The sequence below is a fragment of the Sus scrofa genome, unplaced genomic scaffold (assembly GCF_000003025.6).
Source record: "Sus scrofa isolate TJ Tabasco breed Duroc unplaced genomic scaffold, Sscrofa11.1 Contig630, whole genome shotgun sequence".
Taxonomy (NCBI): domain Eukaryota; kingdom Metazoa; phylum Chordata; class Mammalia; order Artiodactyla; family Suidae; genus Sus; species Sus scrofa.
This window is the reverse complement of record NW_018085272.1, coordinates 66,140-82,409: the sequence shown is the minus strand read 5'-3', so window position 1 is coordinate 82,409 and position 16,270 is coordinate 66,140. Positions and strand designations below refer to the sequence as shown.

Below are 16,270 nucleotides of genomic sequence, written 5' to 3'. Positions count from 1 at the left end.
TCAATGCCAGATGCCCTGAGGCGCTTTCTCCCCGTGCCAGATCCCCACACGTGAGAGTTTGATGTGGGGCTCAGAACACTCACTCCTGTAGGTGAGTCTCTGTGAAGCAGTTAGTTTCCAGTCTGTGGAGCTTCCCACCCAGGAGATAGGGGTTGTTCCTATCGTGAATCACCCCTCCTACCTCTTGATGCGTCCTCCTCTTTTTCTTCTGGAGTAGGATATCCTTTTTAAGGTTTCTTGTCCATTCGGGGTGAAGAGTGCTCAGTCTTTAGTTGTGAATTTTGTGGGTTTAGGAGAGAAGTTGAGCTCCAGTCCTTCTGTTCTGCCACCTTAATCCTGTCCCACTGTCCTTCATCTGAATCTTGTCCTCACTACTTATCAGCTTGCATTCTTGGCAAAAAACTTAAGCTCTCTGTGCTTCAGTTTCATCATAAGTCCACTTATGGCTACAATCCAGATGTAGGAACCAGAGGTGAGAAGCTGTTGTCCCCGTATATAAATCAGTGTATTGTTTGTCATGGACAGCAGGCCCAGGATATGTGCCACTTGGACTCTCGGGATGGAGCAGTAAAATGGTACAAACAGAGCAACCACAGGTGCCAGGCAGAAGTCACCGTAGCAGGTGGAAACATGCTGTTTTTCTCTTCCAGGATAAGGACACAGTGCAGAGAAATGTCCTCAGGGAAAGAATTTGGTGCCAGACCAGGAACAGAATAGCTCTTTTGCAGGGTCAGTTGTAGTCTTTGGTGCAGGTCCAGGAATTGAAACACCATTAAAATGGAATATTTTAATACAGAGAATTGAAAAATATATTGGTAATTGATGAATATATTCCTCTTGTAAAAAAATTCAAACATAGGCCTAAGTTTCTTTTGACAACCCCATCCACCCGCCCCAAGTAACCACTATTTTCAGTCTGGTCAATGATCCTTAGAAGCATAGAGTCGTGTGTTTTGGATGGGCAGTGTGTTTTCTTTTCTTTTTTTTTATGGAAATGGTATCATCCTATAGGTATTATTTTGCAACTTGATTTTTCTTGCAATGATTTGTCTGGATCTCTTTCCATTTCAGCACTTTTTCTTTTTCTTTTGCTGTGTTTTATTTAATCTTTTTCCTGCCAAAGGACATTAGGTTATTGCCAGTTTATTTTGTTAAGCTTTTCACAAACAATCCTAAAGTAAACAGCCTTTCTTTCGGGAAGACACCAAATAGCGGAACTGCTGAGGCAGAAGGTGTGTTAAAAATCAATTAGACTCTGTCTACCAGGGTTAATTTCTTATTTTTGATAAAAATTATACTTATGTGAGATAGTAACATCAGGGGAAGCTGAGGGAACTCTGTATATTCTTCGCAACTCTTCCATAAATCTAAAATTATGTCAAAATAGACAGTTAAAAGAGTGGAAGTGTTTTAAATCCATTTTCTAGCATAGATTAAGCATTTAACAGTTTCTTAAATGAATTACTTCATAGATTTGACAGTGAAAAAAAAAAAACCCTACATAACCACAGACTTATCCTCCTTGATTTATGTGTGATTGCAGAACTCCTCCTTAGCCAATCATTTCTTCTTCTAAGAACGTGTGTAGTTTTTTGGTTTTTGTTTTGTTTTGTCTTTTGTCTTTTTAGGGCTTCAGCCATGGCATATGGAGTTTCCCAGGCTAGGGGGAGAATTGGAGCTAGAGCCACCAACCTACACCACAGCCACAGCAATGTGGATCCCAGCCATGTCTATGTCCTACATACACCACAGCTCATGGCAATGTAAGATCCTTAAGCCACTGAGCGAAGCCAGGGATCAACCTGCATCCTCATGGATTCCAGTCAAGTGCTTACCCACTGAAGCACAACAGGAATTCCTCACCTCTGCTTCTTATGCTGCCTTATGTTCATTGTATCCATCTGCCTCTCCTATTTAACTAGGAATGCCCTACCTTTCTTGTTTCTCAATTTCCAACCCCAGTGCATAGCATTTGCTTAATATATATTTGCTGAGTCAATGAATAGAGAAACACTTGGCAGCTGTTACCGTCAACCACTATTCCCTGGAATATTTTAGCTAATTCTATCTTTCAGATGACCCTTGTGCACCAACTACACTTTTGTGGAAAAATAGAAATGAAAGGAGGGGTATAAAGGCTGCTCTTCGCTGGCCAGTGATGTCCTAAGTACTCCGCCTTCAGTGATAGGAGAAGGTTTCTCGTTCCACACAGAGAACATTCATGGTACCGTTTATCTTACCCTTCTATGTCAGAGCCAAGCAGCCAATGACCACATGGAAAAGGATGTTTTTCAGTGACATTTATTTCAGAATCATTGAACAATCTGATCGTCCTTCTTTATTCATAAGCATTCTTCTTTAAATAATTTGAGCTTATTATGTTTTCAGGCTTGGTGAGAGATTTTAAAGGTGGCACACTCACCCCAAAGAAATTGATTCCATAGCTATGGAAGACTAAGATCTTTCACAGACACTGCTGCTTCTTGGCCCCCTTGAATTAAGTTAAATAGACCAACCCACATTAAATAAATAAATAGTTCAGTGATCGATCATCAGAAGCTGGGTGCCAAGGACAGAGGACTGCCAGTGACCCTAGTGTGCCATGGTTTCCACCAGGCTGGCTTTGAGTGAGGAGAAGGGGTGAGAGAAGGCTGGCTTAGAGGATGGGGTCTGTGCATGGACTTGGAGAGGAGGGGTGTTCCTCCTCACTGGGGGCAGGGGGATCTCCTTAGCACTAATCTAGGAAGACAGCTGGGCATCGATTAGACAATAGTGAAATTCAGGCAGCAACCATGTACCAACTCTTCCAGTCCCCTTCTGCCAGCCTCCGGGGTTCTTCAGCCCATGTGGACCCTCTGGGTATGGCTTTCCTTAGGGAGAGAGGACTTCCATGGTGAAGTCAGTTATATCTTGGCGGCCTTTGGAGTTTCCCAGGAAGACGGGCTTTTGTTCTGCTTGAGAGGTGCTGATGTACCAGTTGGGGTACAGGGCGGACTCGAATTCAACTCTGTTCTTGATTTCTGTCTTGTAGAAGACGAATCGCTTCTCCATGTCCCTCTTTGGGTAACTTTTGGGGTCTACATCCTGCAGCAAAGCAGAAATACACATTTGTTGCAAGGGACAGGTCAAAGATACCCTACTCTGATCTGGGAAAAGATGTTCTCCAGGTCAGCTAGAGATGAAACATATAAACAGGTCACAGGGGCAAGTGCCAGGGCCCTGACATATCTTTGTGACCTCAGCCTTCGGTTATGGTGACCAAAAGAGCCCTCATCCTTTTCTGAAACAGTGCAAATGGTAGGGAGCATGACACAGATGGGAAAGTTGTTGAAAGTGAAAATTAGATGAAAGCTTCTGGAAGTACCTAGGCTCCAGGGACTTGTGCTGTGTATTTCCTCATGGCCCTGGCTAGAATGACTTCAACTTGGAGAGGAAGCTTTTGCTGGGAATGCTGGTGGGGGCAAGTATGATGTTGGGAGTGGCATGGAGATGATGACAGGTGACAGGTGCTTTGAATCAATTAAGTTCCCAAAGTGTCATCTACCTAATGGAGCAACCCTAACAAGAGACTCCCCTTCCAATCCCAACATTGTATGATCGATGGGGGGCTAACAACAGCAGGATGTAAGCACATCAGCAGAATGATTTAACTTGCCACAATGGGAGTGAAAGTTACCTGCATTAACCCTTACCTGAACTTATTATATTCAACTTATTTACACATCTGGAAATTACCAAGTGGTTCTTCTCCCAGACTTTCTGGGGTGGGTAGGGGGAAGAGGTCACTGTCTTGGAAGTAATGGCTGGGGGTGCTTCAGTGAAGCCCAAGAAGGGCCTTCAGCCCTTGGTACTCACTCACCTCCAGCTGCAGGGTGGGTGTGTCATCTTTCATCACACAAGACAGGTACAGATTCTTTTCCCTTGATCCCTAAGGTCACAGGTATCTTGTCATCACTGTCATCTCCTTGCACAAAGCTCATGCAGAACACCACTGAGGGAAGGAGAGGGCCTGTGGTCAGGACATAGCACTGCAGGGTTGGTCCAAGCACTGGACCCTTAGCCTAGGACTGGTGCCATTTAGGATCCTCTTTGGCATCCAAAATTCCTATGGCCTCATAGACAGGAGAGCTGGCTTCTCCCAGACAATAACAGGTTCAGTTGGTTGAATCAGGTTTTTTCCCCAAAGAAGGGTCTGGGGGCTTCTCAGAGCCTCACCACAGTGGCAGTAAACAATTAGAAGCTCTGATTTTTAGAAGAAAGCAAGCCATCTTGCCCTGCCTGGTGATGTGCCTATCCACAACACCAGAACAGTCTGACCAATGTGAACAGCAAGAAAGAAGTAAAACCAGATTCCTAAAGGACATCAGGCACAGATCTGTTTCAGGAACATGGAGCAGCCAGTGGGATGAACTTGAAGGAGGAGGGCTGCTTGACTAGGTGAAGTGGTCCAAAGAGAGATGCTCATTTTAATCTTCCTTAGTCACAGCTGTCTCCCTTGGAGGCCCCAAGGTTGTGCTTCTGATGCAATTCTGGAGAAACAGAATTGTTTTGGCCAGGCTGAGAAGCTTTCCCCCTGTGATGCCTCTCTCCAAGGTCAGCAGCTTGGATGAGACCACACTGCTCCTTTGATCTGCCCCCCGGTCACACCCCTGCATACAGGGCTCAGCCACAGTGGCAGGGTGCCAGGCAGAGTCCCACCACCAATGGGCTCCCCAGACTTGAAACAATGGCCAGTGACAGTGACAGAGATACAAGTTCCTGCTCGTCAGTAAGATCGGCTTCTCAGGAACCATCTGGTATTGGGTGGGAAGGATGTTAGGGGCAAGTGGGCAAAGTTGGGAATGAGGACGGACAAATTATCTCTTTGCCATTCTAGTTTTGACCTCCACAACAGGAAGAAGGCACCCACAGGTAGTTAGGTCCTGTCCATCAAATGACCCCTTCCAACAGAAGCACTGACATCGCACTGCCTTTAAGTGACTTGGCTGGTCTGTGGTCCTGGATGTGCTTGTCCCCTCTCTTGCTGAAAATGAACCTGCTAAGGGCCTCATCCTGGCATCCTTGCTAGGACCTCCATAAAGCATGTACACACTCTGTATTCCATGATATTGCATTCATGTCAATCATTTGCCTAAATGGTCTACTTTGTTGAAGATAGAGATAATTGGCACGTTTCCAGGAGGCCAAGAAAAGAATGAGGGTGTCCCCAGGTACCTTCTCTCTTCAAGTCCCCTTTGAGGAGGTGGAGAGCCTTCAGCTCATGTGGGCCAGCCAGCACCAGGGCTTTTTCATCTTTGTCCTGGAGTTTGCAGTCCACGGACTGCACGGGGGTGGCATCACAGAGAAACCATTGGCATGCTTTTCAAGGACAATGGGCTCTGAAATGTGGAGCAGAGGTGTCTTTTAGGCAGAAGATTAGAAGAGCAAACCTCATGATGTGAAGCGGCAGGATCTGGTGCCTTGGAAGACATCTGAGGGAGGTCAGCCACAGTCTGATTCTAATATTGGTGGGGAGGAAGCTGGGGTGGACAAGAACACTGGACCCGGTGCCTTAAGATATGGGTTCAAGCTTCAGCTTTATTGCTTGCTGTGGAAGAGCCACAGAACTCCTTCTGCAAAAAGGCAATGGCACACACTGGCCCAGCAGGGACCTTCTGAGACTCACAGGATAAAATGTAACCGAAGCACCCTGAGAATGACTGGGAGCTTTGCAGTTGTGAGTAGTTATCATGTCCTGCTTTTTATTCCTGGCTTTTTAGGGCCACATCCATGGCACATGGAATTCCCCAGGCTTAGTGTCAACTCAGAGCTGTAGCTGCCGGCCTACACCACAGCCACAGCAATGCAGAATCTGAGCCTTGTCTGTGACTACGCTACAGCTCATGGCAATGTTGGATGCTTACCCTTGAGCAAGGCCAGGATTGAATGCACATCCTCATGGATATAGTCAGGTTGGCAACTGCTGAGCCACAACGTGATTTCCTCCAGGTCCTGTTTTAAGATAATATCAATAACGCAAAAGAAAACTAAAACCATCACCAAATTGGATGATATGTAGTAATGTATGGAGATATATAGTATTTTGGGTACTTTTTATGCATGCCTATAAATTCCAGAAAAGCCTCCATTCCTCTGATTAATAGCACTAGCCAGGTACATCATTATTTCATTAAAGAAGAATTCCTTTTAAGGGAACAAAACATTCTGATGTTAGACAAAAAATAAAAAAAGAATTGTTTCAACTACAAAAGTGGTTAGTTGGGTTTCCAGACCTCTCTGTTTCCTCTCACTGCTGGGCATTCTATTTAAAAAAAAATTTATTTTTTTGGCTGTGCCTCTGGCACTTGGAAGTTCCTGGGCCAGCGAGCAAACCCAAGCCACAGCAGTGACAACACTGGATTCCACTGAGCCACCAGGGAACTCCTGGGCCTTCTACTTTTAAAGGTTTCAGCTTCAGGAGAGTTTAGTTGACCATTGAGTTATGGCCTCTGAGACGGAAAGGACCAGAGATATCCTATCTGCCCTCAGCTTTCCCTAGGTACCTTCTTCAAAGACGGATGAAAAGATGCTCTTTGGGTCATCATCGCAGACGACCTGGGAGGAGGGATTCATCGGCTTCTCCTTTGCCACAATCACAGACACCATTGGCCTGGAGCTCTAGTTGCAGAGCTGGTGGGAGATTTGCAGCTGGATGCTCCCATCTCCAGAGGCTGAGGTCAAGGTTTTGGGTCGGCACTGTGGATAGATCAAGAATGTCAGTGTGGTAGGTGGCTGGGCCTGAGAACTCCCATTTTGACATGAGACGGGATGCAGGAGGGGATAACAGAGCTTCTCCAGAGAATCTTTCATCTCTCTGCAGCCCAGAGAGGTTCAGTGGTTTACCCATAGGCATGTGGCAAGTGAGAGGCAGACCCCAAACCTGAATGTGGGCTCTCTGACACCCTCCATGGTATTCTTCAAGAATACATCCCATTTTAACCTTGTTTGTGTTTTCTGACACATGCTCCACCTAACCATAAATGTATGCCTTCTTACATTTTTACCTGTTGGAAACCCAAAGCACAAGACTATGTATTAAATTTTTCATGGCTGTGATGATCATATTATCAATACTTCTATGCTCAATCAATGAGTTTTCAATTATTCTCTACAAGTTTTCGTCTTTTAAAAGCTGTTGCATAAGCATCTTGCAAACACTGTAAAGGTGCGTGGTTCCCCTGCTGGGAACTTCTACATGTCCCCCTGGGCCAAAAACCTCCACAACCCCCCAAAATTGTGGTTGATATTTGTGAAACAGGTTCCCACTTTCCCTTTGTTCAGAGAAACTGTGTAAGTGTAATAAGGCTTGAAGTTGCCCCTGGGCACAAGAATGGTTTAACGTCTTGAAGACAGTTAAAGAGACCTCCGACAGCTCAGAGGAAAGCAAGAAGTTCCTGCCAGCACAGAGGCTCCAGCCCCTGGCAGGGGCAGTGGGAGGGTGGGTCAGACAGATACACCACACACCCACCCAGGGCTGGAGAAAATGGGTCTCAGGGTTCGACTCTAGTGATTGACAGAGTTTCATCAGTTTTAGGGCTGAACCCTTTTTCTAAAAGGAGAAGCAACTGTGCATTGAAGCCTTGGCTGCCTTGCCAACATGAGACAGCAAACACTCTCTCTACCATCATTTCTTCTCACCCTCCTCAAGCATGGCCACCATCACCAAGGCTCAGTGAACCGCTGTGGTGCCGCCGGAACTGAGGAGTGGCCTGCATCAGTCTCACTGGAGAAGGCGAGTCAGTTCATCACAGAATTCCATAGGAATAAGGGGGCCAGAGCCCTTTCCTTGAGACTTTCCCCTGCCCGAGCCCCTGCATGTGTTGGAGCTAAGCGTATGGCCTTACCTTCATCTCTTTGGGGCCATCAGCCTCAATAACAGGTCATTATTGTTGTCACTGTAATAAAAGCAGAGAGCTTGCTCAGTTATGTCCCCTGGACAGGATGAATTTTCCTTCCCTGCAGTGATCTTCACTGTAAATTGGAAACTGCAAACAGCTTGTTCCTTAGGGCTGCCTGGAGCTAGCAGTTTCCATGGGCATATTCCTGGAGCAGCCTAGGAGGCGGGGCAGGTACCCCAGCTGCTCTCTATTGGATCTCGAGACCCCTTCCAGCCCTGGAACCCCGCTTGCCACTAAAAGAGGCAGGATGAGGGACAAATCTGGTCTCTAAGCAAGCTAACACTGCACTCTTGAGAAGGGAGCCCTGCTCGCTTACTGGTACCAGTCTCCCACTGACCATTGTTAGCTCACTTCTTGCAGGTTCAGGTACGTGGCCATGGCTGCTTCAGAACCTGTGTAAAGAGGAGAAATGAGTGACCATTGCTGTGCCAGTCCCCACCATGGATGCTTTCACGGGTGATTTTCCTTTGGCATCTAGTACACTGCAGGCCAGCAAAGAACGAGTCCTTGAATGAATGAGTGAATGGATGAAAGAGCCCTCCTTTGGGTCCAGAGAAAAGTATTTGCTAATGTAAGCCCACACCAGAAGTGCATTTGTTAGACCTGGGGCAGAAGTTGGATATTGAAATTCTAAATAAGCAGTGTTAATTTATATATATATATATATAATATATATATATATATATATAGTCTTTTTAGGCCCACACCTGTTGCATTAGAGGTTCCTAGGCTAGGGGTCAATTTGGAGCTGCAGCTGCTGGTCTATATCACCACTACAGCATCACCAGATCTGAGCTACCTACATCACAGCTCATGGCAACGCCAGATTATAGCCAACTGGACGAGGCCATGGATCGAACCTGCATCCTCATGGATGCTAGTCATTTCATTTCCCCTGACCCAAGCAGGAACTCCCCCCCCCATATTTTACAAGCTATAGCTTATAAACCTGGCATTTTGCAAAAGCCAGCATCAGAAGAGAGGCTGAAGGAGGGAGAGGAGAGAAAAAAATCAGGGGAAGAGAGAAGAGAAAGAGAGAGAGAGGAGAAAGAGAGAGAGACAGAGACAGAGAGAGAGGGAGGGAGAGCTCTCTTAGACTAGCATAAGGATGAGTTAATGACACATGGCAATGTAGACTGGCAAGAGGGTAGGGTCCTGAATGCTTTGTGCCTTCAAGAGGTATACTGTCTGCATTCTTCCTTTTTACCTTTCGAAGGGGAGCTGGGAGTTTTGGTTCTTTTATATTTTTTTTTTTTTTCAAATGTGTCATCATATGCAAATATATGTTTTTTCTCTGACAACTGTTGTGCTCCTGATGTCAAACAGAAATACTGGGTTTCCTAGATTAGAAGAATGTTTGAATTTAGATCTCTGGGACAAAATTGAACAAAAACACATACACACACACACAAATTCTCCCTCCCTCCCTCCTTGGACTTAAGTTTAGGAAACTTTCCACTGGGAGATGGATAAATGGGCCTAAGGAAGTGACAGTAACCATGTGGATTCTGAACCCATTGTGCTGTTCTCACCTCGAGGGCCCTGGGCCAAATACTGGAGCCTTTGGTAGGGAAACTTTGATCTTTCCAGGGCGAAGCAGAGAAACATATTGTGTGGGGGGTGCAGGCTCCTGATGGGGTGAGTTCATCCAACCCATCAGACAGGGCTGGTACCCTAGTTGATTCCATATGGAATCTATATCAATCTTTGATAAATGGTGAAAGGAGCCTGGGTTGAAGACATATTTGAAAAGATTGTGAATAAGTCAAGCTTCATGATCACATTCCCTTTGAAAATGCAGAGGTGCTTTTGCCTAAAAGAATTTTCCTCTGAACTCTGAAAAGTGGAACTTTTACAATAAGAATATCCAGCTGGGACTATATCCCATGGTAATCTGAGAGATATTAGACATTGTTTTTTTCCCCTCTACCTTTATTGTGATAGAATTCACATATACCATTGTGTGAGACTGCATACAACAGGATGAAGTGTATATTGAAGAAAGATTACCACAATGAGGATGCTCGTTACGACACCATCAGCTCAATGAATTCTATTATATTAAAAAAATAAAAATATACATGTCCATGCACATATATTATATATGTGTGTGTGTGTATTGGTGGTGAGAACATTTAGGATCTATCTCTTAGCAAACTTTCAACTCTATCATACAGAATAGTTACTAACAGTTCCCGTGCTGTACATTAGATTCCCAGCACTTTAACTGCCTTATAACTGAAACTAGGTCCCTTTGACCAACATCTCCAACATCTCCCCATTTCTCCCACCCCTGAGTAACCGCTATTCTTTTCTTTGTTCCTACGAGTTGTGATTTTTTTCCTTTTAAGTGTCCACATCAAAAGAGATCATATAGCATTGTGTTTTGCTGACATATGTCACTAAGCAGAATGCCTTCAAGGTTCATTGATGTCACAAATGCAGGGTTTTCTTCTTTTAATGACTAAGTTACATAGGTATGTGTCTATATTTGTAATATAGTCTGAAATCATGAAGTCATGCCTCCAGCTTTGTCCTTTCTTCTCAAGGATGTTTTGGCTATTCTTTGGTTGTTCCAAACAATTTTAGCATTATCTCTCCTATTTCTAAGAAATATGCATGGGAATTTTTGAGAGGATCGCCTTGAATCTACAGATGGCTTTAGGTAGCATGGACATTTCAAACAATACTAATCACTTCAGTCCCAAACATGGATATCTTTCTATTTATTTGTGTCTTCAATTTCTTTCATCCTGCTTTATAATTTTCAGTGGACAGACATTTCCCTTCTTAGTGAAACTTATCCTAGTATTTTATTGGTTTTGATGCACTGTAAATGGATGGCTTCTTTGTTTCATGTAGAGGTATTTTGTTGTTAGTGTCAGGAAGCAACAGACTTTTTCACTCAGACACAAGAAGAGCGAGTGCTCTGGGTATGTCCAAGGTAGGCCTGCAAGAATGAATGAATGACCAGCTAGAAAAGTGCATGGAGGAGTTCCTGTCATGGCAAGAACCTGACTAGTATCCATGAGGATGCAGGGTAGATCCTCAGTGGTTAAGGAGTTGGTGTTGCCACAGCTTTGGTTGTTTGCAGAGCAGCTATAATCTGGCATTGCTGTGGCTATGGCATAGGCTGGGTGCTATGACTCTGATTTGAATCCTAGCCTGGAACTTCCATATGCTGTGGGTTTGGCCCTAAATAGACAATAAATAAATAGATAAAAAGATAAATAAATAAATAAAAGGTGCATGGAGTCCAGGAGGGTGTGTTCTCTTCCCACTCTGTCACACCTACTACAGTACCCAAAAGCACTGAATTGAAACCTTGTTTCACTTACGTGGTTCCCTCAGGATGCCGTGAACTCTTTCAGAGCTGAGTCTAGCACAGGGTGTGACATGCACATTCAGGCAGTAAAGTTTGTCTACCTGAATGAGTGAGCAGGAATTCGACAGTGTTTTCACTCAAATAAGCATGCCTGTGCCTACTCTGTGCCAAGCCCTGGGCTTGCTCAGTATTATCATGGGACAGAGTTCCTGACTTTCACAGACAGAGGGAAATTGACTCTACTGTGGGGCAAGGATCACACAGTGGGTTCCTTCCCCAGCCTTCTGATTTGGCTCCCGGTACCTTGACCTCAGGAATGCAGACCCAAGAATCTCATCTTTGGCAAGGTGTATGTTCCACAGGGAATCTGAAAGCTGCATCCTGTTGGGTCATCCATTTCCTGTGGGTTTTGTGAGCCCTAGTCAGTTCCAAGTCTAAGCCCTCATAAAATTGGGTGTCTGGTTCTAGACTCCCAGAGGCCTGCCTAGAGAGCCTGATGGTTGATTCTTATTTCCGTCAGAGCATCCACTCTGGAGATTAACTCCTGGTACACAAGCTTCACGAAGGAAAACACCTTCTTCATATACTTATGCTGGGATCTACATGATCTGGTGGTGTTTTAGCTCTCATAGGTGGGTTGCTCCTGATGGAGAACACAGAGGGGCCTTGAGTCACTGATGTGATTAGAAGCTGAGTGAAGGAGGATGAACACCAGTGGCAGGAAGGGAGGTAAGCAAGGCACTTGAGCATCCTGTTTCTGGGATGTGAGATACAGGGCAGGAAGGAATGTCCTCCTTCATCTCTAGTTTCCAGGGGGCATGAACCTTCATTCTCTCTGCTCAAGGAAATGTTGGAGCCATGGGGCAATGCCTTTGACATAGCAGTCTCTGCAGGTCTGCCATGTGTCTCATCCCAACACTGGAGCCTGGACCCAAAACCGGGCAGCAGCCTGTCCATCTCAGGAAGTGAAACCTCTTATGTGTTCAAGCAGGCAGTCTGCACAAAGCATGTATCAAACCCTGTTTTCCAAGGACACCACTCAGGCTACAGCACGTCCTTCTGGTTCCCCCAAAGCAGAAACTATCTCACTGTGGATGTTGTCACACCAAGGGAGGGCCTGAAGAGTGATGATGATACAGTATGACATGCAAAGCCAGGGAAATGGACCCAGCAGAAGTAGGGGATTGGCAATGCCAGAATGTCATAGGGAGCTCCAGCTTTTGGGGAACCCTTCGGCTATTGAATCACACAAGCCCTTCTCATCTGAAAGCTGCCCTCCACCCTAGTAGCTTATTCCTCTGAGACAGGAGCCTGGCAGTGATTCAGAGCAGCAAGGGTCTTGGTGCCATCTTATGCTGATCTTGGGCTTCTAGCCTCTCTGATCGAGGTTGGCTCACCCAAATGGTCTTCAATGATTTTGAACAGAAGACAAAAGAATCACGGTTAGTTCTCATAGCATCTCGATGCATGCAGTAGTGTCTGCTCTCTGCCATGGATCATTCTTCCTTGTTCACCCTCTTGCTCAGACAGAAAGAACGAAGCCATGACCATCCCTACATGTTCCCCAAGACCCATCTCATCCTTGGCAATGACTTCCTCGCATGGGTCATGAGTCTGTCATTTTCCTTCCTTATTTCTGGGGGTCTCTCTGGTAACTGAAAATGTGAATGTTCCTGGTACTCCCATGGATACCCCACTCCTTTTCCTTCTGCTTCAGGGCTTATTGGGGATGGGCAGTCTGATTTTCAGTTTTGAGACCTCTGTGCTTCCTCTCACAACAGCTTGAGTTGGGCCTCTGCAGCCTGACCTCTTGGACCCAAAGTCAGAGAGGGGACAGGAAGACTCCAGGAATGCTTTATTCTCCCCCCAGGTGGAGAACAAGGAGGCTTACATATCAAAGCAGATGTCTTGGTCCAGTGAGGTATATGGTCTCCAGTGGTCTCTCCCTGTTGGCTGGGTTGTTATTTCACCTCTGAGAACCCAATGAAAACTCGCCTTCCTTTGGATCCAACAGGAAAGCCCAGGGTGTTTGAGGTGGGTATGAGGCCTTTGTGCTCTATATCTTTTCTTTCATTCTTCTTTTTTTTTTTCTTTTTCTTTTTGACACTTTTGGGCCTCACCTGCAGCCTATGGAAGTTCTCAGGCTCGGAGATGAATCAGAGCTGCCGCTCTGGACTATACTACAGCCACACAATGCTAGATCTGAGCCAAGTGTGTGACCTACACTCTAGCTCATGGCAACACCAGATCCTTAACCCAGTGAGTGAGACCAAGGATTGAACCTTCATCCTCATGGATGCTAGTTGGGTTCATTACTGCTGAATCATAATGGGTACTCCTGATCTATTCTCGCATGTACTGGATATAGGAGATAAGCCACAAAACAGACTTCTGATACAACTATACCAGGATTGGAAACATTATGGATAAAGCTAGAGAGCAAATATTTGAGGCTTTTGCTGCAACCACTCAACTCTGCCATTGCTGTGAGAAAGCAGCCATGGGTAATGTGTAAGTGGATGAGCTTAAGGAGACATGTCTGGCAGATGGTGGCATGTGGCCTTCCCCTCCCCACCCATGTCACATACCACTGTATTACACCATTTCTATTGGAGACAAATCTAGAAATGATACTTTACAAAATTTGTCCTTGGGGTTCCTGTTGGCATGCAGTGGTTAACGAATCCGACTAGGAACCATGAGGTTGTGGTTTCAATCCCTGATCTTCCTCAGTGGGTTAAGGATCTGGCCATTGCTGTGAGCTGTGGGTGTAGGTTGCAGACTTGGCTCAGATCCTGAGTTGCTATGGCTCTGGTGTAGGCTGGCGGCTACAGCTCCAATTGGACCCTAGCCTGGGAACCTCCATATGCTGTGGGAGCAATCCAAGAAATGGCAAAAAGACAAAAAAAAAAAAAACTAAAGAAAGAAAGAAATGCTGTCCTTGCTTGTACAGATCAAAAACCCAGCCTGATTAAAAAGTGAGCAGAGTGTCTGAGGAGATGTTTTTCCAAGAGGGAATGTAAATGACCACCAGGCACAAAACAAGATGCTCAACACTGCTCAGCATCATCAGAGAAATGAAAATCAAAACCACAAGCCATCACCTCACACCTGCCCGAGTGACTATCGTCAAGAAGTTTGCAAATAACAAATGTGGGCAAGGATGTGGAGAAAAGGGAATCCTGGTGGGCTCTTGGTGGGAATGTAAATTGGTGAAGCTGGTTAGGAAACGGTATGGAAGTTTCTCAAAAAACTGAAAATAGAACTACCTATGACCCAGCAGTTCTATTCCTGAGTATATATCTGAAAAGAATGAAAATGGTAATTTGAAAAGATACATGTACCCCAGTGTTATAGCAGCATGATTTGCAGTTGCCAAGATAGGGAAGCAACCTAAGTGTCCGTCAAGAAATGAATGGATAAAGATATGTGATAAGGAGTTCCCGCTGTGGTGCACCAGGATAGGAGGTGACTCTGGAGTGGCAGGATGTGGGTTCTATCCCTGCCTTGCATAGTGGGTTAAAGGGACCTGCCTTGCTGCTGTGGCTCAGATCTTATCCTGGTTTGGGAACTTCATATGCCATGGGGTGGCCAAAAATTGTGATGTATATGTACATTTATATATATGTGTGTGTGTGTGTGTGTGTGTGTGTGTATCATGAAATTCTATTCAGGCATAGAAAGAATGAAATTTTTCCATTTGCAATGACAAGTATAAATTTGGAGGATAAAGAAATGTTAGACAGAAAGGCATTCACTGTACAATATCACTTATATGTGGAATCTAAAAATACAACAACTAGTGATATAACAAAAAAAGAAGCAGACTCACAATTACAGTGAACAGACTGGTGGTTACCAGTGGGGGACAGAGGGGAAATAGAGAGGTAGGGAATTAGGAGGTACAAACTATTATCTGTAAAATAAGCTATAATGATATCTCATACAACACAGGGAATAGAGGCACTTTTATAATCACTCTAAATGGAGGAGAACCTTTAAATATTGTGATTAGGATATGGTACATACACCTGTAACTTATATGGTATTGAATGTCATCTATGACTTAATAAAATCTGTCAATGTGAAAAAAAGTTAACAAACTGTCTTTTATTGAGCACCTCCTAAGTGCCAGGCACTTTGTTCTTATTACTCTTTTAGTCTTTAAAAACCTTTTTTGGTGGGCCACACCCACAGCATGTGGAAGTTCCAGGCCAGGGAATGAACCCAAGCCACTGCTGTGACAACTGTTGAATCCTTACTGCTGGACCAGTGGGAACTCCTATCTTCACAATAAGCTTAAGGTAAATAGTTTTGAGCTCTTTTGCCTTTGGGGACACTGAGGCCAACAACAGAAATCACTTATCTAAGGCCACCCACTAGTAAATGTGGAACCAGGAGTTTCCCATTGTGGCTCAGTGGGCTAAGGACCCAATGCAGTCTTCTTGTGGATGTGGGTTCAATCCCTGGCCTCATCAGTGGGTTAAGGATCAGGCATTGCCACAAGCTACAGCCTAGGTCACAGATGTGACTCAGATCTGGCCGTTGCCATGGCTGTGTCTATGGCTTGCTGCTGAGACTCTGATTCAACCCCTAGCCTGGGAACTTCCTATGCTGTAGGTGCAGCTGTAAAAAGAAAAAACAATCTTGGGGCCATGACTCATATTTGGGTTTGGTAAACCCAAACCAGATCCTATTTTTTCCTTTTTTTAAAAATGGTTTTATTGTTATGATGTTTTTGTTTGTTCCTTTGTTTTTTTAGGGCCACACCATGGCACATGGTCCATTCAGAGCTGCAGCTGCTGGCCTATGCCACAGCCACAGGAATGCCAGATCCGAGATGTGTCTGTGACCTACAGTGCAGCTTGTGACAACACCAGATCCTTAACCCACTGAGTGGGGTCAGGGATGGAACCTGAGTCCTCATGGACACTAGTCCGGTTTGTAACAGCTGAGCCACAATGGGAACCCCCGTCAGGAACATTTCTTTTCCCCTCTTGTGCTGTCC

The 16,270-nt window shown here is 45.1% G+C and overlaps 1 pseudogene; it reads right to left on the bottom strand.

The window, feature by feature from the left end:
- Nucleotides 1–2,834: 2,834 nt before the first annotated feature.
- Nucleotides 2,835–7,934, bottom strand: LOC110259014 (annotated as a pseudogene).
- Nucleotides 7,935–16,270: the final 8,336 nt, after the last annotated feature.